The sequence below is a fragment of the Peromyscus leucopus genome, chromosome 1 (genome assembly GCF_004664715.2).
Source record: "Peromyscus leucopus breed LL Stock chromosome 1, UCI_PerLeu_2.1, whole genome shotgun sequence".
Classification (NCBI taxonomy): Eukaryota; Metazoa; Chordata; class Mammalia; order Rodentia; family Cricetidae; genus Peromyscus; species Peromyscus leucopus.
Window position 1 is genome coordinate 189,922,842 of NC_051063.1, and position 26,198 is coordinate 189,949,039.

Consider the following 26,198-nt stretch of genomic DNA (forward strand, 5'->3'; position numbering starts at 1 on the left):
TCACTAAGTTTCTGTCTGGCAGACCTGTCCACTGGAGAGAGTGCAGTGTTGAAGTTTCACACAATTAGCGTGTGGGGTTTTATGTGTGATTTAAGCTTTAGTAATAATGCTTCTTTTACAACTGTGGATGCCCTTGTATTTGAGGCAAAAATGTTCAGAATTGAGACCTCATATTGATAAATTTTTCCTTTGATGAATATGTAATGTCCTTATTAGCCTTCTATGATTAATTTTAGTTTGAAATCTGCTTTTTTAGATATTAGGATAACTTCACCATCTAGCTTCTTAAATTTGTTTGAATAGAAAGGCTTTCCCCAGCCTTTTACTCTGACATAGTACCTGTCTTTGAAGTTCTGGTGTGTTTCTTGTATGCAGCAGAAGGATGGATCCTGTTTTCATATCCGTTCTGTCAGCCTGTGACTTTTTATAGGCAAACGGAGTCCATTGATATTAAAGGATATTAATGACTATTGATTCTTAATTCCTGTTATTTTTTGGTGGTAGTGTTGTGTGTTTCCCTTTTTGGGGATTTGTTGGTGTGCGATTATCTATTTCCTGTGTGTTCTGGGTGTTTATAAATTCCTTAGGTTGGATTTTTCTTCTAGTGCTTTCTATAGGGCTGGATCTGTGGATAGGTATTGTTTAAAAAAGATTTTATCATAAGAAAGTTTTCTTCTATGATTTTTGTTGAATATATTCTCTGTGTTTTTGAGCTGCTATTCTTCTCCTTCTTGTATCCACATTATTGTTAGGTTTGGTCTTTTTAAGGTGTCCCAGATTTCCTGAAGGTTTTGTGTTATGACTTTGTTGGCTTTAATGTCTTCTTTAACTGCTGAATCTATTTCCTCTATCGTATCTTCAGTGCCAGAGTGTCTTTCTTCCATTTCTTGCATTCTTTTGGTTATGCTTGCATCTGTATTTCCTGTATATATGCTCAGATTTTATTTTCCAGCATTCCCTCAGTTTATGTCTTCTATTTGGCCTCTATTTTAGTTTTCAATTCTTACACCATTTCTTTCACCTGTGTTATTGTGTTTTCTTGCCTTTCTTTAGGGGACTTATTGATTTTTTCCAATTTTTGTTTCTCTTTGCCTCAATTCCTAAAGGGAATTTTTCATTTTTTCTTTAAAAGATACTGTCATTTTAAAATCATTTTTAAGGTCGTTTTCTTCTATTTTTTCTATTTGGGGATGTTCTGGTCTTGCTGATATAGAACCAAATGGTGGTGCTACATTGGTCTTTATTGTGGTGAACATGTTCTTACACTGGCATCTACCCATCTTTTGCTGCAATCAGTGCCAATGGTTTATGTGTGTCAGGGAGCCACACTTGGTCTAATCAGCATTCTTGGTCCAATTGGAGCTCTTGGTCCAGTTGGAGCTAGTGTGGTCTGTTTGAGGGAGCAGTTGCGGTCTTGGGGGATGGGTGGGTTTGGGCAGCTGAGTGGGGATTGTAGTATACAGTGTCTGATGATAGGGTGGTAGTAAGCCTGCCTGCAGGAGCCCTGCCTGTTGGCCTCCAAGTTGGGCTGCAATGGGTGGGGGTTTGGGGTACAGGTTGTATTCCTGGGCCTAAAGCCTAGAGGCTAGGGTCATCAGGTAGGAGAACAGACTCCAAATTGAGATCTTTTAAGATGGGAAAAATCATATATTTTATTTGGGGATTAATTTGAGAAGATACAACATTAATCCAGATTATTTGATTTTAGAAAGCTAATATTTATCAAGGGCTACACCCTCTGGTGGAAGTCAATATAAGGACATTGAAAAAGAAGCTTCTGCTTTAGTATTTCTGGTAACTTGTTGATCACAGCTGATTCCTCAGTCCCAGCTAACTGGAAACACAGAATCTTAATTCAAAATAACAAATAGCTGCAATACTCTTTAAAATCACCCCTGAAACTTCACAATTCATGCCTCCATCCTTTGCATTGCCCCCAATATCCTTATCTTCCATTCTCCTACAGAAGAACTCATCAAGCATTGAATGAACACTCAATGGCTTTTATTGCACAAGGTTCCAAAGTCCTTCCACAATTCTTCCTAAAACAACATGGTCAAGTCTGTCACAGAAATACCCTATGATCCTGGTGCCAACTTGTCTTAGAGTTTCTGTTTCTTCATTGAAAACCCATGACCAAAAGCAAGTTAGGGAAGAAAGTGTTTATTTGGCTTATCCTTGGATTACTGTTCATCAGCCAAAGAAGTCAGGACAGGAACTCAAGCAGAGCAGGAACCTGGAGGCAGGAGCTGATCCAGAGGCCATGAAAGGATGCTACTTACTGGCTTTCTCTATGGAATGCTCAACCTGCTTTCCTATAGAACCCAAGGCCACTAGTGTAAGGGTGGTACCACTCACAATGGGCTGGGCCCTCCAATCACTAATAAAGAATATAACCTACAGGCCTGCCCGACCTTATTGAGGTATTTTCTCAGTTAAGGTTCCTTCCTTTCCATTGGCTCTAGTTTGTGACAAGTTGACATAAATCCAGCAAGCATTCCAAATACAAGCTACTTTATAATACCAAGGAATGTTTCTTGCCACTAATAGCCACCAAAATTTTATGTACAAACAAGGAGCCATTCGTGACAGTGAATAAATAAAAAGAACCAAGGCATTAGATCAGCAAAAATTATGAAACTCATATACAGAGAAAAATGTGACCTTTCCTAAAAAACAGAGACCTGAATAAATGTATAACAAAGATGAGGTGAAAAATTACACTGAAAAAGCCATCAGCCTTCCTAAAGCTTTTCACAGTGAAAAAAAAAATCACAAAATATCAGACAAAGAAATCAAAGAAGATACACACACTGACAAGATAGATTGGAGGAATTCAAATCATCAAAGGTCTGCAGTAGTCAAAGGGATCCAAAGAATCCATGAAATTTCTATGACATTCTACATGGAACCAGCAAAAGAATCCTAAAGACACTGGACCTGCTAATTTTAAAATATGCCATGAAGCTGTGGGTAATCAAAACAGCATGATATTTATTTTCAAGACACAGACACATAGACCAAAAGAACAGAATAGAGACTCTTCAATAAACCTACACATCTACAGAGAACTCATTTTCAACCAACGTTTTGCTGGGGTACTTGAACCTAGTTTTCTGGAGCTGAGAAATTGGTGGTGATTAAGAGAAACCTGCATCATTGAGGAGAAATCTTCTGGGAAGGGTTTTATGTGAGTTAGCACATAGAAGTTGTGTTCCATAGGTGTTTAAAGTTGTACATGATTCTAGCAGCTGGACTTGGTAATGTAAGAGTCACTCAGGTGGTACTGGTTTTGAATGAATGAAGAGATCACGGAGTGCAGCTGAGGCATGGCACTGTGAGAGACCAGGAGAAGACTTTGAAGATACAGAATTGAAGGGTTCATGGAGAGAAATAGAGGCTTGTTACTATGAAGAGAGCCTAGGAAAGGCTATTGGTGAAAGTGCAGGCCAATTTCAGCAGAAGCCCCCAGAATTTTGGAGATGCAAGAACCATGAGATGACCACCAAGAACAGCCGCAGCAGAGGAGTGGAGTCAATGGGAGCCAAGAAAAACAGCTGTGTGTGCTGCAGAGGGCAGAGCCAGAGAAGTGACCCAAGGCCTTTAGAGGAGCACAGAAGATCATGAGTAAATTGTGGACTTTGGATGCTGAGTTATTTATACTGTTGGAGTTTGGTTTTACTTAGTTCAGATTGTGACTCTGCCCTGGTTCTTCCCTCCTGCAATAAGAAAGTACTTCATTTATTTTTTTTTTATTTTACAGGAACATGGACTCCATTTAAAAAGAGATTTAGGTTTTAAGAGACTTTGAGATTTCTTAAAGAGACTAAAATTTTAAGTGTTTGAATTTATAAAGATGGTGGGACTTTTAAAGTTATTTATGTTTTTTAATATGAGATCTTGGGGATGAATAAGAAAGGAAAGGTTATGGTGTAATAGTGATGTATTTGTGAGTTAAGTTGACAAGGGGTCAGTTGTCCTGATTAGTTTTGTGTCAACTTGACACAAGCTAGAGTCACTGCAGAAGAGGAAGCCTCTTTTGAGAAAATCCCTCCATAAAATTGGGGTGTAGGCAGCCCTGTAGGACATTTTCTTAATTTGTTATTGATGTGGGTGGGACCAGTCCATTGAGGGTGGGACCACCCCTGGGAAGGTGGCCATGGGTTCATAAGAAACAGGCTGAGCAAAGCCATAAAGAGCAAGTCAGTAAACAATACCCAGCCACGGCTGCTGCATCAGCTCCTCCCTCCAGGTTCTGACCTTGCTTGAGTTCCTGTCCTGACTTCCGTTGATGATGAACAGTGATATGGAAGTATAAGCCAAGTAAATGTTTTCTTCCTCCCAAAAAAAAGAAAGAAAGAAAAGGAAGCTTTTGCTGTTTATCTACTTGCTGTCACCTTTCTAGCAAGTCTGTTCTTTCACTGGCATGAAAAACTATTTATTTGGGATTCTAATGTATACTGAAGATGAGCAGAAACCTTCATCCTCATGGACTAAGAAGTTTCTGGATTCTTGGTCTATGCATTTGTTTACAACAATTGTTGGAATAGCTAAACCACAGCCTATAAGAAATTCAAATTATATATATATATATATATATATATATATATATATATATATATATAGAGAGAGAGAGAGAGAGAGAGAGAGAGAGAGAGAGAGAGCTGGATTCATTTTATAAGTACTTTTACTCCTGAGAACCCTAAGTAGTACAGTGACAGAAAAATGCTCAACAGTTCATATAAATTATAGGAATTCATAATGATTCTTGCAGTGTTATGGAAACAATAGAAGAACTTTGCCGGGTGGTGGTGGCACATACCTTTAATCCCAGCACTCGGGAGGCAGAGCCAGGTGGATCTCTGTGAGTTCGAGGCCAGCCTGAACTACAAGTGAGCTCCAGGAAAGGCACAAAGCTATGCAGAGAAACCCTGTCTCGAAATACCAAAAAAAAAAAAAAAAAAACCAAGAACTTCTACACATGGAAAAGTAAGACATATTCAAATGATCAAGTAAGAATAAGACAGCACTAGAAACCCAGCCAGAAAAACAACTGTTAGAATAATAGCAAATAATGCAGTAACAATAACAGGCCATAATTAGCAAATAATTCTCAATAACATTTAAATATTAATCTTCAAATTTTCTAATCAAAAACACAAACATCAACATTGGTTTCTAAAACCAACAGTCATTTTTGCTTCCAGAAACTATCCTCACTTACAATCATGCAAAAATCCCTTCTGTAAATATGTAGGGAAAGAATATGGAAGAAATGGAACATAATAAAGAGAACTAGAGACTAAACCCATTGATTTATATGGTAGAAAAAATTCTCAACTAAATACTGAGTAATATAACTCAACAACACAACAGAAATATCTGTCCTTATGGCAAAGTTGACTTCATTCCAGGGATACAAGGATGGTTCAACATATGCATATCAATAAAATAAATGTGGCACATAAATAGACTCAAGGATAGAAATACATGATCATCCAAATATAGGCAAAAAGTGCTCTTAACAATGTTCACCATCCATTCAGAGTTAAAATTTAAAACAAACGAAAACCTGAAACAGTAGGCTGAACACATCTTGACTTGTTAAGTTTTCTTTTTTATTAATTAATAATTATTGTACAGACCAGTCACATTTAAAAAGATTTCCTATGATAATCCTGTTGTCATCATTGTACTATATGATGAGAAGCTCAAAGAATTTCCACTAAAATCATTAGTGAGGCAAGATGTATGTGGTAGTTCATATGTTTAATTCAAACTCTTGGCAGGCAGAGGCAGGGAAATTTCTGTCTGTTTATGTCCAGTCTGGCATTGATAGCAAGTCCAAGCAAGCTAGGATTGCAAATAGAGACCTTGCCTAAAAACACATGGTCAGAAATGGGACAAGTATATACATATTCTCCACTCTTCTTCAAAATAGTCCTTAGTATCTTAGCATGAACAACAAGAAATTGTAAACACCATGAACAAAAAAGAAGGGAAGAATTTTGCCTGCTGATAGCATATATTTTAATTCCAGGATTCAGGAGGAAAGAAACACAGATCTCTGTGGTAACTGGGTCAGCCTAGTTTACATCAGGAGTTGAGGTCTCCCAACAACATTGTGAGAACCTCTTTCATAAAACTGTCAAAGAAAAGGAAGATTTGTAGTAATCCATATTGTGGAGAATGAAAGGCCCAGTCCATAGGACACACTGCAGTTTCAACACAGAACTCAAACTGAAGAAAGGGTGCAAAGTATGGACACAACAACCAGCAGCTTTCTGAAGCAGCATTCAGATCGCTCTAAGCTGGTTTTTGATGAAAAAATGACTTTTTATTTTAAACTTTAAGAAATCTTTTAATTAAGATTAAGTAAGCTAACTTTTATTCAGGTTCCCCCAGTACTTAAAGCTTTTGTACAGCATTTTCACCTCAGGGAACACTCCACCTTTCAGTGGTGACAATTTCAGTGAGTGACAATTCTTGTCAGTTCAGCATGTAATCACTACAAATGTACCAGGCTCTGCCATTTCCCTAATTTTTCTTGTACTCTCTCTTTCATGCTTTACAATGATATTCTACTAGAGTGCATGTATGTCATCTGAGATACGAGGAGTTGCTTCCACTGTTTCTTATATCCACTAGTTCTAGGTTGCAATGCTATTATTGTGATTAAACAGTGACTAAAAACAAAGTGAAGAGGAGTGATTGATTAGGCTCATGGATTACAATCAAGGGAGGACAAGGTAGGATTCTGGATTCTGCAACTAAATCATAGACCCTTAGGGGGAAAATCTCTGCTTACTGGCTTGATCTGCTTGATTTCCCATATGCCCTGCCTAGGGAAAATGCCCATAGTGGGCTGAGCACTCTTAAATCAAATGCTAATTAATAAAACGTATTACAGGTAGATCGACAGGCTAGTTCAATGAAGAGGATTCTTTTGGTTCAGGTTCCGACTAACTTTTTAATGTACTTTGTGGTAAGTTGACAAAAAATTAACTAGACAAACCAGTTTACAAGCACCAGAGTGTTTGCCCACAACAAACATCCTATTCTTCTTCCTGAATTTCTAGCAAGGTGAAGCTATCCAACTTTACATTAATGTTTCCACACATTATATAATATACTAAGTGAAATGTGACCATTCATTTGATGTATATAAAATAAGTTTATTGTATAAATAAAATATGGTCACTCATTTGCTGTATATAAAATAATCTTATTTCACCATGTTCATCTAATGTATATATGGAAGAAATAGGTAAAAATATTGATAACAGCATGTGTCTAATTTTCCTCAGATGCCACCCTCTGTGTGCAGTGCTGATTGTCGTCCTGGATTCAGAAAATTCTGGCAGGAGGGAATGGCAGTCTGCTGTTTTGATTGCAACCCCTGCCCAGAAAACGAAGTTTCTAATGAGACAAGTGAGTGTTTCTGCTTAATAAATTCTTCCCAATGATCATCCTCTCTAACCTACATGGGATGATTAAAGCATTTAAAAGTCCACTCCACAAATCAAATACATCGCTTGCCTATATTCATTTTTATAGGAATGTGATCAATAACAACATATCTTCAAGTAATAGCCTTTGCCTTTACATACAGCTTTGACTCATTGGAAATTCACTTTATGTGTCAGTTTTTCAAATAAACAGTTTTGATTATCACACTACAGTGTGAGGGAATTCTACTAAAGTCATTTCTAGTGTGATTATCTCCTCTAAAATTACAGGTTGATTAAATTTCATTTATGAGTCTTTAATAATATTTATTTCTTTAATTTGAACATAAGTTTAAGGCACCATGTATGTGCAGGAGTCAGTGGAGAACATATCAGGGCACCAGAGTCACTAAAATCTGTTATGTGGGTGCTAGGAATCAAATGAAAGTCCTCTGTAAGATTAGTGGAGACAGGAATAATTACTTGTAAAATTATCAGAAACTGTTTAGCATGACACAGAAAACTAGAAGCAATATTCAGAGATCCCTTTTCAAAGGATCAATGTGATATGAAGTCTTGGAAAGTGTGAATAAGAGATGTCACCTGATGTAGAAAATACAGTGTCCTGTGTTCAATATTTTTCTATGCATCACCCATTTAATAATGTCACAAATATAAGATTAAAATTATTTTGTATGAAAGCAACTTTCCACAATTTTCTAAATAGTGTTGTCCCCTACACAGCTCTTTTTAATCATATGATTATTTGTTTAGAGTTAGCTCCATGCAAATGGCATATAGATTATTATTCTCTTCTATTGCCTGTCATCATGTGCAATGAAATGAAAGTCTGTAAAGGACACTTATGGCCAGTAATATTGCACAGCAATTAAATTCCTTGTAGTGGGAAAAGTTATCCAACTCCTAGAAGTTTTCTTCTGACCTCCATGCACTCCCACACATAATATTTACTGAAGTGATTGAATAAAGTCTAGTGAAATTGTTTTAAATGTAAAAACATAAAGGAGTAGTGGGTATTTACAGGGATAAATACAACAAAACTTAAGCAAACAATATTTTATTGTTTCTTCAGTTTTGTCTATGTATGTATCTGTGCACAATTGCAGGTGCATGTGAGTGGCATCCACTGTCTCTGTAGTTAGTTACAGCCACCTGTGAGACTCCTGACATGAGTGCTGGGGACTGAACTCAGGGCTTCTGTAAGAGCAGTACATTCTCTTCAAAACTGAGCCAACTTTCAGTCCCTTAAACAAATTAAGTAATTACATATGTTTTAAAATGCATTATTCTAGATAAAAAGACTTAAAATCTAGAAGCACATCATGGCTCTTCAATAATCCTCTGATTCAGAGCAGTTGTAATCACATTTCCTTATTTTGCCAGGTTAGAGATTACAGCTTACGAATGGGGTCCTATTCTTAAAATCAAACATTCTGTGCTATCACTCTTACTTGAATGTTCTTGTGTTGAGTTGCTCATGGTGTTATATCAGTATCTCCTTCACACTGGAGAACACTCACAGTCTCAGTCTCACATAGATGGAAATTCAGGGAGGAGCAAGGTGCTTGTCCCTTCCCAACGGTGATGAAATCTGGATGTAGGATTTTTAATTCTAAAAATATACAAAGGTTTCTACCTTAAGTGATAGGATTACTGTTTCTTATAAACAAGCCTCAGGACTACAGCGTCCTTCTTGACAGATGAATTCACAACTAAGAGAGTATTTATTTAATATATTTAATTATTTTTGCATTTTCAAACATGACAATTATATAACTTTCTTCTATCATTTCATTCTCCTACTTACCCCATATAAACTGAATCACTCTCAAATTCATGAACTCTTTTGTTAGTCTGCATGTAGACACACATATAAATCTTCACACATAAACAAACACCCCCACAAAAACTTAATGATTCTGAAGGGACTTTAGCCAGACCAAGTGTGGCCAACATGTCTTTATCAACCATGCCCTTCTCCCCCTTTCCCGTTGTGTTGCTAAAAAACCATTATTTTATTGAAGTAGTTTAAATGTGATTTGCCCACATAAGATCATTAGGAGTGGTCTTATTAGTAAGCATTGCCTTGTTGGAGAAAGAGTAGTCTTATTGGAGGAAGTATGTCACTCTGGAGGCAGAATTTGAACTCTCAGATACACTTAAGCCACACCCAGTAAGTCAGTTTATTACTGTTGATCAAACATGTATAATTCTAAGGTACTTCTACAGCAGCAGATCAGCCTGCATGCCACCATGACTAACCATGATGATAATGAACTAAACCTCTGAATTATAAGACACCCAATTAAATGTTTTTCTTTATGAGAGTTGCCAAGGTGATGGTTTCCATTCACAGCAGTAGAAATACTACCTAAGACATTTGCATTTTTTTTTTGGTTTTTTGAGACAGGTTTTTTGTGTGTGTGTGTGTGTGTGTGTAGCCCTAGCTATCCTGGTACTAGCTTGACCTTGAACTCACAGAATTCTTCCTGCCTCTGCTTCCCTTGTGCCAGGATTAAAGACATAAGATACCACTTATGGGCTGACAATTACATACTTAAAGCTAACCACCAAGGTCTGTTCCCTTATTTGGCCACTACCTCCTCCTGGGGCTGACTATCAAAGTCCAGCTATCAAAGTATTGAAGTTAGGATAGCAACACCACCTGTGGCTGTCCTAATAGACTTGACTATCCAATTAAACACTTTATCCCAAGATGAGCTGCCCCTTTAACATTTACGAACTGCCATTTTCCTAAAGGGCATGTCTGTCACCTCTCTATCCAGAGGCAGGTCTTTGTATTCTAGCCAAAAACCTGTTCCTCATCTCCCATGCTCCTCTCCCTTCTCCCTCATCCTTTATCTCCTGTCTTTATCTCTGATTCACTTACCATTTACCTCTGAGATAAATACATGGAGAATTTGATCCTAGGGTATCTCTTGCTGACTCTGAGGTTTCCTACTGATTCTGTTTAGTGTTGCTTCTATGTCAATGTGTTTGGGCTGACAAGTTCACACTAGAAAATATATCACAGGTCTTGTCCCAGTAGAAGACACAGTCTCCATATGTAATGTGGACAGAATACATAAAACAGAAAGAGAAAAATCAGCAGGCAATGTATCTGTGCTTCTGAGATATTAAAATATATACTGTGCAAACAATTGTTAATGATTTCAGCTTCTGTCACTTAAAAATGTTAAGTCCCTTTATCATAGCATCCAAAATGGTGCTAAAATATTTGTACTTTCCTTAAGATGACAAATGGAATCATTAACACACAGTTAAATACAAACATAAGGATGGTTTGGTTTCCTTACACATAAATATAATGAATGAATATAGTGAAATTGAAGCATTGCCATGGAGCAGTGCCTTTCACTTACATTCACATTAAGAATGTGGACATTGGACTGCTTCTGCAACACACTTAGTTGAAATGTCTGGTCTCTAAATATGCTAAGCTGTACTAATCATACTTTCCTTTCTCCATCAGATGTGGATCAGTGTGTGAAGTGTCCAGAGGACCAGTATGCCAACTAAGACCAGAACCAGTACATTCCCAAATCCGTGGTCTTTCTGACCTATGAAGACCCCTTGGGGATGTCTTTGACTTTAATGGCCTTGTGCTTCACGGCAATCACAGCTGCAGTTCTTCTGGTATTTGTGAAGCATCATGACACTCCCATTGTCAAGGCCAATAACCGCAATCTCAGCTACACCTTGCTCATCTCACTCATGTTTTGTTTCTTGTGCCCCTTGCTCTTTATTGGCCAACCCAACTCAGCTACCTGTGTAATGCAGCAAATCATATTTGGAGTTGTATTCACTGTGACTGTTTCCATTGTGTTGGCCAAAACAGTTACTGTTGTTCTGGCTTTCAAAGTCACAGCCCCTGGAAGAAAGAAAAGGTTCTACCTGACTTCAGGGGCACCTGACTATATTATTGCCATCTGCACCCTAATCCAAATTATTTTCTGTGCAATCTAGCTGGGAACATCTCCTCCATCTGTTAACATTGATGCACACTCTGAGCATGGCCACATCATCATTGTGTGTGACAAGGGTTCAGTTACTGCATTCTACTGTGTCTTGGGATACCATGGCTCCCTTGCCTTTGGGAGCTTCATTGTGGCCTTCTTGGCCAGGAATCTCGCTGACACATTCAATGAATCCAAGTTGCTAACCTTTAGCATGCTGTTGTTCTGCAGTGTTTGGGTCACTTTTCTCCCTGTCTACCACAGCACCAAGGGCAAGGTCATGGTAGCTGTGGAGGTCTTCTCCATCCTGGCCTCCAGTGTTGGCCTGCTGGGATGCATCTTTTTCCCAAAGTGTTACATAATTTTGTTAAGACCAGAGAGAAATTCTCTTCAAAAGTTAAAGGAGAAAACATCTTTCTGAACTGACAGATCCTAAATAGAAACTGACAACTTTAGTGCTGGTACCTTACCACCTTTTAGGATACAATGAAAGATGTATGCATTAGCTTTTGACTCTCACTCTTTCTTAAATGACAATGCCTAGAATCATCATGTATACTACTTTTCTGTACATATTCTCCTGTAAACTTCCAATCAAACACTTATTCTATAAGACCTGGCTCTTGGACATTATTCCTGTGCAGATGTTCTATTCTTTGTGTAATATACATTAAAATTTGAAATAAACTGTGTTCTTTTGATGTCTGATTGATTGTGTGACTTTGACAGCACTTGAATGGTGAAACTTAACACAGCATGGTGTTTTCACACTCAATTTCCCCCTACTTAACCTCTCTCCAATATCCACTATGCCTCCATTACTCTACCAAAAAGAGCAAGTTACAAAAAGACAAACTCCATGTGTGGCAAAAACAATACACAGTAAGAAAAGGCAAAGAACATGTTTTTAAGTGTTTCTCACCAATTCGAGTTTCCTCTTTAGTGAATTCTGGGTTTAGATCTCTACCACATTTTAAAATTGGATTATTTGATTTTTGATATCTAGTCTCTTGAGTTTTCATATATTTTGGATATTTGTCCTCTATCAGATATGGAGATGGTAAAACCCTTTTTTATATTCCTTAGGCTGCTGCTTTGTCTCAGTGATAGTGTCCTTTGCCTTAGAGAAGTTGTTCTGTTTCCTTAATCTCTATTTATTAATTTTTGGTTTTAGTTTGTGTACTAGTGGTGTTCTTTTCAGAAATTCTTCTCTTATAAAAAAAATCACTCCAAGGCTCTCACCCATTTTCTTTTCTATCAAGTTCAGGGTATCTGGTTTTATGCTAAGGCACTTGATAAATTTGGACTTGAGTTTTGAGCAGGGTGATCAGTATGAATCTCTTGCAGGATGTCTTCTATATGCAGACATTTGTTGAAGATGCCTTATTTTTTCAACTGTGTATTTTTATCTTCTTTATCAAAATCAGGTATCCATATGTGTGTGAATTTATATCTAGGACTTCAATTTGATTCACATTTTAAGTTTTACTGTGGTAAATTTATGGACATCATTGTACTACATTAGAGAAAAATAATATCCCCTAAAATTAGAAATGAGGACAGTTATGTGTGGTAGTTCATGTCTTTAATCCAAGCACATTGGAAGCATAGGCAGAAAATCTCTGCCATCTGCCTTGACAGAACTAAACAGAAACTGGACAGAGATATGCATTTTCCCCACTTCTTCAAAATAGTCCTTAAAATGTTGGGGGATGGGGAAAAAGGAATACAAAGAAGAAGAAAAGATTTTAGCCTGGTCAAGAAAGACAGTTGCCCTCAACCAACTCTACACAGTGAAACATTGTTTCAACCATAACAGAAAAGGAAACATTGTAGTTATCCATATCCATATGATCCAGTACATAGGAGATGCAAAAAGGATGCAAAGTTAGCAAGCAAGAATTAGGAACTTTCTGATGGAATGTATAGATCGCCATCACCAGGTACATGGTAATACAAAGATATGTACATATTTTTTTTTACTTTTTTATTTTATGACTCTATTTTACATATCAGCCATGGATTCCCCTGTCCTCTCCCATTCCTATCTCCTCCAGGGCAAAGACTCCCCTGGGAATTCAGATCAACCTGGTAAATTCAGTCCAGGCATTTCCAGTCCCCTCCTCCCAGGCTGAGCTAAGTGTCCCTGCATAAGCCCCAGGTTCCAAACAGCCAGCTCATGCACTAAGGACAGGTCCTGGTCCGACTGCCTGGGTGCCTCCCAAACACTTCAAGTTAATCAACTGTCTCACTTATCCAGAGGGCCTGATCCAGTTGGGGACTCCTCAGCTGTTGGTTCATAGTTCATGTGTTTCCATTAGTTTGGCTATTTGTCCCTGTGCTTTTTCCAATCTTGGTCTCAACAATTAAGTGATGGTGAGGAAGAGGATGGAGATGAAGAAAAGGAAGCTGAGGCCCCTACTGGAAAGTGGGTAGCTGAAGATGATGAGGATGACAATGTTGATACCAAGAAGCAAAAGACTGATGAAGATGATTAGACAGCAAAAGGAAAAGCTAAACTTAAGGCTACCGTGACCTATTCACCCTCCACTTCTAGTTTCAGAATTTAATTTGAGCAAAGGAACAGGACCCGCCCACCCACAGTGGGCAATGCCACCCACACATGACATGGCACTCTCCACCACCCCACCAAAACCAAATGAATTTGCAACAGGAGAGGAAAAAAGAACCAAAACTTCCAAGGCCCTACTTTTTTTCTTAAAAATACTTTAAAAGAAAATTTGTTTGCATTTTTTATTTACGTTTTATATTTTTGTACATATTGTTAAGGGTCAGCCGTTTTTAATGATAACAGGTGACCAAACCAGCCTTCAGAGCATTCTCTGTCCTACTTCAGACCTTACTTGTGGTGTGACCATGTTCATTATAATCTCAAAGGAGAAGAAAAAAACTTATAAAAAAATGAAAAACAACAACAACAAAAAGCAATCTGATTCCAAGCATTCCAGTAACATTTTTTTGTATGTACCTAGCTGCACTATAAGTTGGTTTGTATGAGATGGTTAAAAAGGTCAAAGATAAAAGGTTTCTTTTTTTTTCCTTCCTTTGTTTGTCTATGAATTTGCTGTTTATTTTATTTTATTTTTTGGCCTGTTTGATGTATGTGTGAAACAACGTCCAACAATAACCTGGAATTTTATTTTGCTGAGTTGTTCTAATAAAAAAAAATCTTTCAAAAAATTTTAAACAATTTAACATTTATTCAGGTTCTCCTTGCATTCACAGTCTTTTTTAATGATTTTCCACTTAAGGAAACACTTACCTTGCAGCTCATTATACATCAACTTAGCACTTCTTCACAATAAATACACTGGGGTCTACCTATTCAGCTGTTTCCTTTGCAGTGGTCTGAAATGAAACATGAGTTCATTATTAGTATCTGAGATTTGAGGAGATCTTTTCCCTGTTTCAGATGTCCAATAGGCCTAGCTTGCTATCCTGTTGTTGTGATTCACCATAGACCATGAGCAAAGTGGGAAGCAGGAGCTTATTTGGCTCATGGGTTTCATACAGTCAAGGGAAGAAATGCAGGAATCTGGAGACTGCAATGAAGACATGCTCCCAGAAGAAACACTGCTTATTGGCTTCCTCTGCTTGATTTCTCATACATCCCTGCCTAGGGAAAGCACTTCTCACAGTGGACTGGGCATCCCTACATCAATTAACCATTAATAAAATGCTTAAATAATATCACAGCAAGCTAGTTTGATGGAAATAAAGTTTTAGTTAAAGTTATCTCCATTTTTAAAAAATTTACTGTGTGTCAGGTTGACAGAAATTATTTAGAAAACCCAGTTTGCATGCTTGGTCATATTTGATCACAACAAATAACCAGAACTTCCTAAATTTCTAGGATTGACTAGCTACTCAACTTTATATCAGTTTGTTTCCATACATTCATATGTTTGGCATTATACAACATACTAATTTAAATGTGTTCTCTCACTTGTTGTATATAAAATAAGTTTTTTATACTTCAACATGATAATATAATACAGTTATTTGGGGAGTATGTAAAACTTCTTATATCAGCATGTGTCTAATTTTCCCCAGATCCCATAATCTGTGTGCAATGCTGATTGTGCTTCTTGATTTCATCATTTATGTCAGGAGGCAATGGCTGCCTGCTGTTTTGAGTGTATCCCCTGCTTAGAAAATGAATTTTCTAAAAAGTCAAGGGAGTGCTTCTTCACATAAATCATTCCCCTTAGTCATGCTCCCCACCCTCCCCACCAGAATTCTGAGGTGATGTAAAAGACTATTGCATAAATAAAATATATCACTTTCTTAAGTTAGGCTTTATAGGAATATGATCATTAACAGTGTCCCTTGACTCACATCTTGATTCTATAAATTCAAGATAAATCACATTTTTCTCATAGAAACAGTTTTAATAATCAAACTCAATGTCAGAGAATAACATAAGTTATTTTTTAGTGATTAACCTCCTTTACAATGACATGTAGAGCCGGGCAGTGGTGGCACACGCCTTTAATACAAGCACTTGGGAGGCAGAACCAGGCGGATCTCTGTGAGTTCAAGGCCAGCCTGTGCTCTCAACTGAGTTCCAGGAAAGGCACAAAGCTACACAGAGAAACCCTGTCTCAAAAAACCAAAAAAAAATGTAGATCAGATTTGATTCACAAATCTTTAAAGACAGTTTTATTCTTTTGCATGCATGTATATGTCCCTACATAAGAACATTCACACCATGTATATACAAGAGCCCACAGAAAACAAAACAGGACCTTAGATCCACTGAACTCTGACATGTATGTGCTGGGAACCAAATACAATTCTTCTGTAAGATTAATGAAAAGGGAAAATAATTACTTGGAAAACTATCAGAAACTGGTAAGTATGAAACTGACTAGTAACATATATGGACAACTCATTTCAAAGGTCCAATGTGGTCAAAATTTAGGGAATTTAGTACACATATAGACACATGATGTGGCAAATATGTATAGCCCTATATTCAATATTCTTTTATATAGCACCCAGTTAATAATGCCACAAAGTAATAGAATAAAATAGTTTTGTATGAAAATCAATTAACGACAATTATTCAAAAAGTGTTGTCACCTACACAGCCCATGTTTGTCAAATGATTATTTGGTTATGACTTTCTACGTACAAATGACAGACAGATGTTAATCTGTCATTGATCTGTCAACCTACACAATGAAAGAAAGGAAAGTACTTAAAGAACATTTTAGGCCAGTGAGATGACTCAGAAGTTGAAACTCTTGTAACTAAAGCTGATGACCAGAGTTCATACTCAGGACCCATGTATTAGGAAGAGGTAGCCAACTCCTAAAAGTTGTCTTCAGATTTCCATGTATTCCTGTATAGAGCATCCACCAAATTAATTAACCAAAGTGTAATGAAATTATTTTCAATGTAAAATCAAGTCAGAATAAATGGTGTTTAGAACAGTAAACACAACAAAAATGAAACAAAATTATTTTATTATACCTTTATGTGTATGTATGTGTGATAGATGGTTATGTCTACCCAAGTACAGATGTAGGTGATAAGCATTCAATGATCTTGTATTTAGAGTTACAGACAGTTATGAGAGACCTGATACGAGTACCATAGACTGAACTCAGGTCATATGCAAGAACAGTACATTCTATAGCTAAGCCAACTTTCCGCAGATTAACTAATTACATGTGTCTATAAATCCATTGTTTAAGGTAAAAGGACTTAATATCTGGAAGCAAATCTTCATTTTCTTCAAGTATCAAATGGTTCATCTCAATTTCAGTCATGTTTCCTAAAGTTGCCACAGTGCAAACTACAAATAATGAACTGGATATTATTGCTCAACCCAAAGTTCTATATTACTTCTCTTTCTTAAGAGCTCTTGCATTATTGTTCTCATGATGTTTATCAGTATCTACTTCCACCTTCAGAACACATACTGAGTCTGGACTTTACAGAGATGGAAATTAGGGAAGGAGGAAGATGCTGTTTGCTCCCAAAGATAATGGAATCAAGATGTAAGATCTGTAATGCTAAGTATTACAGAGGTTTCTACCATCATTGATAGGGCTACTTCTTCTTACAAACAAGACTTATGAGTACAGTGTCTATATTGCCAGATAAGGAAAAAAACTTAGGGAATATACATTTATCTTTTTTGCAGTTTTCAAACATCAAAGTTATATTTATATAACTTTTTTCTTTCATTCTCACCCTCCTACTTACACCAAAAAAGCCAATCACATGGATATTCATGAGTTCTTTTGTTACTTTTACATGTACACACACCTAAAGCTTACTGATTCTGAAAGGACTCTATCCTGTCCAAGCATGGTAAACACGACTTGTACAAGCCTTGCCCTTCTATATTCCCTCTAATAATTCATTTTATCATAGCATCTAAAATGTATTAATTGTTTCTGTGCTTTCTGAAATCATGATACATGATTTCATCAATACAGTTAAATAGAAAAACAGGAATGATTTTTTGGTTTCATTTTAAATAAAGATAATAAGCATTAGGAAAGGAAACATGTCTGTTTAGCAATGTCCTTCATTTACATACTCAACAACAAAATACAGATATTGTGAATCTTCTTCAACATACTTAGTTGAAATTTCCTGTCAATAAATGTGCTGAAGCTGAACTAATCATAATTTGTTTCCCTATCAGATGAAGGTAAATATGTGAAGAGAGCATATGGTGATATTTTATTTGTACTGAAATGTGATTTTAATTGTATGTTAATAAATAAAGTTGCCCTGGGGTCAGAGCTATTAGAGCCATAGCAAGAGCGTGGTGGTTAGAAGAGCTAGGTAGATTTCAGTGTGTTCAGGGATACAGCCAGCATTGGAGATATACGCCTTTAAGACCTGGAGGGCTGTACTTACAGGCAGTGACGAGGCAGTCATGTATTTGGGTTTACAACCAATGAGAAGGCAGAACAGAAAGACTATTTAAAGACAGACACACAGGAAGTAGCTCTCTCTTGGGAAAGCTAGAGCACTGCAGGAGGTAAGATTTTAGCTCTGAGCTCTGACCTCTCGGCTTTCTCTTTTACATTGGTTCTGTGTTTCTTATTTTAATAAGACGGTTGGTTACATCTACAAGAGCATAGGCGCAGTCTGCAAACACAGAGCAGAACCAGTACATCAACAAAGCTGTAATTTTTATGACCTCTGAGGAACACCTGGGGATGGCTCTGTCCCTAGTGGCCTTGTGCTTCTTTTATTTCACATGTACATTCTTGGGGTCTTTGTGAAGCACCATGACCACCATGACCACTGTGAAAGCCAATGATCACACTTTCAGATAAACTTTACTCATATCACTTATTTTTTCACCTGTGCTCCTCTCCTTGCTTTTCATTGGCCATCCCAACTCAGATGAATCCTGCAGAAAATCACTTTGGAGAAATATTCACTGCAGCTGTTTTCATTGTGTTGACCAAAATAGTTACTGGGCTTCTGGCTTTCAAATCACAGCCCCTGGTAAAAGTTTGAGGTACTAACTGATTTCAGTGGTGTCTAACTACATCATTTCCATATGTACCCTCATTCAAATTATTTTCTGTTCAATCTTTCTGGAAGGTTCTCCTCCCTCTATTGGCAATGATGCACACTGAGAGCTTGGTCACATTATCATTGTGTGTGACAGGGGTTCATTTACTACAGTCTACTGTGTCTTGACATACCATGATTCCCTTGCCTTAAAACCTTAGGCCATTCCTGCCAGCATTCCTTGTAAGATGACTGAAGATTTTCACCTCTACTTTGTTCTCCCAGAACCAACCCCTTAGGCTCAACCCCAGCTCTGCAAGTGAACTTCTTCTGCATCCATCCCTGTCCCTGCCCCACCTCTTGTGGATACCAATGATCTTCTCTTCCTACCCTCTCTCCCCATAGTCTTTGCTTTAACATGGCCCCACAAACCCAGCAAGCACTCTCTACTACCAAAAATACTATTCCTGTCAAGAAAAAAAACTAGGCTAAGTGTAGATCATTACTTCACCTGATATCCCTCCAACCAAATGTTCAGTTTCATCCCTGGTTCTTTAGCAGATCTTTCATGGTGCCCTCTCTTTACTTTGTACTCTTATACCAAAGAGACTAAATGAGTATATCCTGGTGGAACACTCTGCTCTCCCTTTCCTTTGAACCACTTCAGACCCCTTGCCTACCCCTATTCCTAAGGGTCATGCTATAATTGTCAGAAACACATTTTACCTGGAACATCCAGTGTCCACAAAAAGCTGGCCACCAGAAAAATTTCTACCAGGTAACACATATACATTCAACTGTTCTAAATGCCAGAGAAGAAAGAGAACCATGACACAAAATATCCATCCATTAAAAAAAAACAGATATCAGCACCTAGAACTGTACTATTCCTAATCCTAGATGTCTAGTCATCAACACAAAAATAAAGTGAAAACCAACAAGAACATTGTGCCTCCACTAGTGCTCAGTAACTCTATCACTGCAGTCCCTAAATATTTCCACATAGCCAAAGCCCAATAACACAACCTGAAAATAGCCTTTAGGAATATGATGAAGGTTCTTCAAGATGAACTTAATAAATTCTTTATGGAAATCTAGGAAATGGATGGTCAGGAATCAGAAAATGGATGACACGGAGACCTAGGGTAGAACCAAATACAACTGACTAAAACAAAATAAAAAATAAGTGAAATGATTCTTAATTCTTTTGCTATACTCATAGATCACTGACTAGTCAAATCAACACCAAAGAGGATGGCTCTGGCAGCTGATGGAAGCAGATGTAGAGTGTGATGGAAGCAGATGTAGAGTCACAAAGCAAAATATTCAGTGGCAAACCAGAAATACTGCAGAAGAGGAGGAGGAAGGATCATAGGAGGCAGAGGGATCCAGGATTCAAGGAGAACATGATCCAGAGAACCAACAATGAATGACCCACAGGGCCTCACAGAGATTGATGTGGCAATCACAGAACCTGCATATGTCTGTGCTAGGTCCTCTGGACATACTGTGGTTGTTTAGCTTGGGGTGTTTTGGGGACTCCTAACAGTGGAAGATGAGTATTTCAGAATCCTTTGCCTGCTCTTGACATGCTTTTCATCTTACTTGGTTGTCTCATCTGCCGTTGATATGAGAATTTGTGCCTACTTTTAGTGCATCTTATTAGGCTATGTTTGTTTGACCTCTCTTGGATGCCTGTTCTTTTATGAAGGGAAAATGAGAAGCAATGGATCTAGTGGAGAGAGAGAATGTGTTTGTGGGGGGGTGCAGGAAGGAGTGGAGAGAGGGGATGCTCCAGTCAGAATGTAGTATTGGTTACAGTACTAATAATTAAAATAAGAAATCCAAGAAAACAAACAAACAGGGAAGAAAATGAAACAAACACTACAAGATGTAAAAATGGAAATGGAATCAATAATTAAAAAATGATCCAAAGTGAAAGCATTCTGGGAATAAAAAATTTAGGAATTCAAACAGGAAAGATAGAGCCTATCTTCATCATCAGAATGTACCATTGCAACTCAATTTTCCAGTTTTTCAGTAGATAATCATCTTCATATGGCTAAACAACAACAAGATCAGAATAGATGAAATAATCATAAATAATAAAATAACTTTTGGAAGTTTCACCGTTCCTTATTTCAAGTTGTACCAAAAAGGTAGAGTAATAAAATCAACATCATATTGGCAAGAAAGACACAGGTTGAAGAATGAAGTAGAATTGAAATCTTAGATATAAACTCATACACCTGTGGACACCTGATTTTGATAAAGAAGGCAGAAATACAGAGTTGAAAAAAAAATATGGCATCTTCACACATAACTGGATGTCTGCATACAGAAAAGAAACCCAAATAGATTTATACTGATCACCCTGCAGAAAGCTCAAGTCCAAATTTATGAAAGGCCTCAACAAAACCCAGATACACTGAATCTGGCATACAAGAAAAATGGAGGTCATCCTTGAACTCATTAGAATGGGAGAATAATTTCTGAAAAGAGCACCCTCTCATTGGCTCTTAGCCCAGCTACCTTACTTCCTTGTCACTGCCTCTCTATACAGACCTCCATGTCTCTATCATTGGCACTGGGATTAAAGGCATGTTCCCTAGTATGGCCTTGAACACACAGAGACCCTGCCTGCCAAATGATTGAATTAAGGGCGTGTGCTACCACTGCCTGACTCTTGTGTTTACTTAAAATGGCTTGCTATTTCCTCTGATCTGCAGGCAAACTTTATTTATTAACATACAAATAAAATAGGTCCACATTTCAGCCCAAATAAAATATCAGCACATTTCCCCTCTTTTCTAATAAAAATAAAAAGAATAAAAAAGTTATAACTAATATAAGAAAAACTTTATATAATAAGAACAATAACTATATACAATATAGACAAGCAATAAATACATCAACAATGTCTAGTCCATTTGCATTTGACAAACTCAGAGAAAATATTCCATTATCTATCCTATTTTGGTAAGTCCAAAGTGTATCTGATTAACTATCTTTCCTAACTTATATTACCAAAAGAAAAGTATCTTATAATGTCTTTGAATCTGTACACTTTATACTTCCTTGGTCAGTTTCTTTTCTGAAATTTCTTAACAAGGAAAGCTATAACAACAACTATCTAATCTTCAACTCCCTCAGAGACATAAGAAGGAAATGATATTACCTAGTAAAACAGGAAGTGCAAACAAGAGGCTTCAAAACAAAAAACAAAAAACAAAAACATAAGTTGACAGAAATAGCCAGTTGCCTGGGCAGTCATCTGAGGTTTCTCTGCACATTGGGGTATCATCTCCTATTCAGCCTACAGGATTAGCATATCTGACAGATGACAGACTCATTTGTGAAATAGGATGCACACAAGTCCTACAACTCTACCTCATATTCAGTGAGAATATTTCATGTACCAGATAAACTTTAATTCCACCAGTGTCCTGTCATGATTGACGATTTTAAATTCTGGAAATTGCTGGAGTTTTTGAAATTCGGCTGCCTATTCTTCTCAGCTTGTGGGTGGCTTCATCTCAGCATCCCATTCTTCTTTGCTAGTGGATGGCTTCATCTCCTTTATTAAATGCCAGTCTACCATTGAGAGGTTAGACTCCATAAGTCTAATTACTCTTTCAAGAACAACTGTTTGAGCTACTGTTTCACTGCACACCAGAAGCCATCAGTCCACTGCCTGTTTAGCTGCCTTTGAAGAAAGAGGCACTGTACCTTTTCCAGATTGCAAAGCCACTTCAGGGATGGGGCCCTATTGTCCTGGCCTCAGATGACACCTCTTGCCAAAGCTTCAAACACACTTATCTTGGCAAGCATCTGTAGTTCTTTGTGTTGTGTTCCATTTGTCCATTTTGGATAGCATACTATCAGCAGTTGATGTGAGGGTACTGTGTTGCCCAGTGGCCAATTTTTGCAACAATGAATTTTAACTCCATGTGCAGATTCTTCAATGCCCATATCTTCTCTGAAGTAGATTGGTGCTGCCAGGAGCTGACATGTCTCATACTTAAAAAAAGGAAAGAAAAAAAATCTAAGTTATTAAAAATTATTAATGCCATATTCTGTAGATCTCTGAAGGGTTTGAAGATGACCTATCTATCTAAAATATATCTCTGCTTGACTTTCAAAATGTACCTAATAAGACTACAAGTTTAATTATAATATCTAACTACTAACTTTCATTTCTTTATATCCTAATTGTTGGTAATAATAATATTCAAGGATTAGCAAATTGCATTACATTGTTAAATGAACTGTATAGGTATAATATCCTGAACAAGATTAGAAATATATGTACACCATTTTCTACCAATATCAATCTCAATATATATAATTTGTATATAATATATAATTTATAAAATCCAATCCAATGTATTTAAAACTATTAGTTGTCTTTTAAAAGTGGATTCAATAATCTACCTTTTAATCTATATATCTCTTTTTTTCTTTTCATAGTAGATTTAATAATCTACCCTTTATTTTATCATTTCTACCTCTTTCTTTTTCCAGAGTAGATTCAATAATTTACTTATCTATATCGTCTTTTTTTCTTGTCTTTTTTTTCAAACAAGAACCTTAAATCTAATCTCCTTTCTTTAGCCCTTTTCATGACCATTAACAACAACAACTTGTAAGCAACCCCCCTAAACAATAACAACTATCCCAAACCAGAAACCCACTGAAAGACTAAAAACCACCCGCCCCAACCCACCTCTTGGGAATGTGGGCATGTGTCTTAAAATTGCATACTCTTGTTTGTGGGCAAAGGCATCTCTAGGAGATCCCAAAAAGATAATTTTGGGGGTTAATTTTCAAGTTCCAGGAGAGGTAGCTGTATCATTTGTTGTCCAGTCTCTGCATAATGCCAAAGTGCAGGGCTTATCTCACTTCCTTGTTCAAGTGGTCTGTGAGGCTGGAACATCTCAGCTAGCCATCTTGAAATTGTTCCGAGTAGATTTTTTTTGTGGTACTATTATTGTCCATGTGGGATCATTGTTGTGGGGCCCCATCATCTTTCTAGAGACTTCAAATTCGCTGTTAGGCTTGGTCATGATTCCCTGCAGAAAACTGATAGAGACTTGAACACAAAAATATGTATAGGCAGCTAAATGAAGCCTTTTTTCCCTAGAATTAATTGGTACTCTATATGTCCATTAATATCATGAAAAAATTTATTTATATGTACATAAATCTTATATATTTTGATATAAAATTCATACCTTAAGAAAAGTTTAAAGAATCAAAACAGAATCAAAGAATTGAGACTAGTGGCAGTAGAATAGTCCCTTAATGTTTTTGTTTTCTTCTCTTCCACATCAGAATATGGCTCTTTCTTCTGACTTGATACAGAGACTTGGCATTTCTTTTTAACAACATGCTTGGGTTTAGAGAAGGAGAGAGTCATTCTCAAACTCTAAAAACAGTTTTAAATTGTAATTGAGCAACAAAAAGACCATTTTTGTTAAGTTTCTATAGAGAAGAGCAGAAACAAACATTTAGGAAGATTTATGAAATTTAATATGTGATATACCAATAGGCACATTTGGTATAGGCTCATTTTTCTTGGGACATTTTTTCCAGATAATTTGTCCTTTTTCTTTAGATGTTTCATTTGTCCAGTGTTCTTCAGATTCCTTAGCCTTCATTCTCCTGAAAGACAGAAACAAAATCCCTTCCCCAAGTCTAACTTTGGGAAGGTTCCCTTTGGGCAAGTTATATCTGATTAAATGAAAAGCATTTGTTAGTGTTATAAGTTAGTTAAAATTGGGTGGTTATGCTGGTTGATGAACAATTTGCTCTTCTAATTAAGAGGTCTCTCTTGTTAGAATCGAACATTTGTCAATTTTGATGGAATCCACAGATAATCTCCTCTGGAAATAAAAGCAAAACCATGTCCCCAATGTAATACATACCTTGGTTTCCATTCTGAAGTCAGCACATTTTTTATAGTATATAGGCTGATTTAATTCAGTATGTTTCCTATTATTCAGTATCTCTCCACAGCTGTTGTTCCTTTCTCATTAGCATTGAAAAAATTCAAAGTTAATAGAACATTATATAAACTATTTCTTGGGGGTTCTGTTACCCCTTTCTGTTTATTTAGCATATCCTTTAGAGTTCGATTTGATCTTTCTGTGACTGCTTGGTCTGTAAAATTATGTGGTATATCTGTAATATGCTTTATATTGTAATAAGCAAAAAAAATGTTACATTTTATCAAAGACACATGCTGGAGCATTGTCAGTTTTAATTTGTGTAGGTATACTCATGACAGCCATAACTTCTAACAAATGTGTGATTACAGAATCAGCTTTTTCAGAACTCAAAGCAGTTTTCCATTAAAATCCTGAATAAGTATCAATAGTGTGGTGTACTGCTATGGATATCGATCTATATAAATAAAACACTGATGGCCAGTGACCAGACAGGAAGTATAGGCCGAACAAGGAGAGAGGAGAATTGGAGAAACAGGAAGAAGGGGAGAGAGACAATGCAGCCACCGCCAGGACAAGTAACATGTAAAGATGCTGGTAAGCCACCAGCCACATGGCAAGGTATAGATTTATAAAAATGGGTTAATTTAAGATATAAAAACTGTTAGCAAGAAGCCTTCCACGGCCATACAGTTTATAAGTGATATAAGCATCTGAGTGATTATTTTATACGTGGATTGTGGGACTGCAGGGCTTGGTGAAACCTGGAGAGAAGCCCTCCAGCAACAAATGGTGCCCAACAGCTCGAGTTTCCACCTTAAACCTGAGAATATTTAATAACCAATTCTAAACAGAGCCAAAACCAGGTTCCTTCTTCTTGTCTCATGCGGGCAGCTAGACGCTGCAAAACGCAGGTTTGAACACTGGTGGGTTCCTGGCGTGTGGGTTTGACCGGCAGTATGGCGGGAATGAGGTGTTTGCCAGCAGAACATTAGGCTCTGTGGTAGATTTAGTCTTTAATAGTATTTAAAAAATAGAGGTTTCCGGGCTACACGCTGCTTTGATACAAGCTTAGACCCACTGTTTCTGAGACTTGATGACTCCCAGAGCTGGAGAAAACATACCACCGCCATGTTAAAAAGTTAAAGGGGTGGGAACCAGCAGCCACAGAGCCATTTCAGGCTTAGAAGGATGCAGTTTAAAGCAATAGGCTCACAAAAAGACTGATTCAGATAAAATCGTTTACAATGTGTGTAAAATATACGTAGGCTTGAAAGAGACAAAAAAATTAA

The 26,198-nt window shown here is 37.1% G+C and overlaps 1 pseudogene; it reads left to right on the forward strand.

Annotated features, from left to right (window-relative positions):
* Positions 1-11,867, forward strand: part of LOC114687591 — a 46,412-nt pseudogene extending 34,545 nt beyond the window's left edge.
* The last annotated feature ends 14,331 nt before the right edge of the window (positions 11,868-26,198 follow it).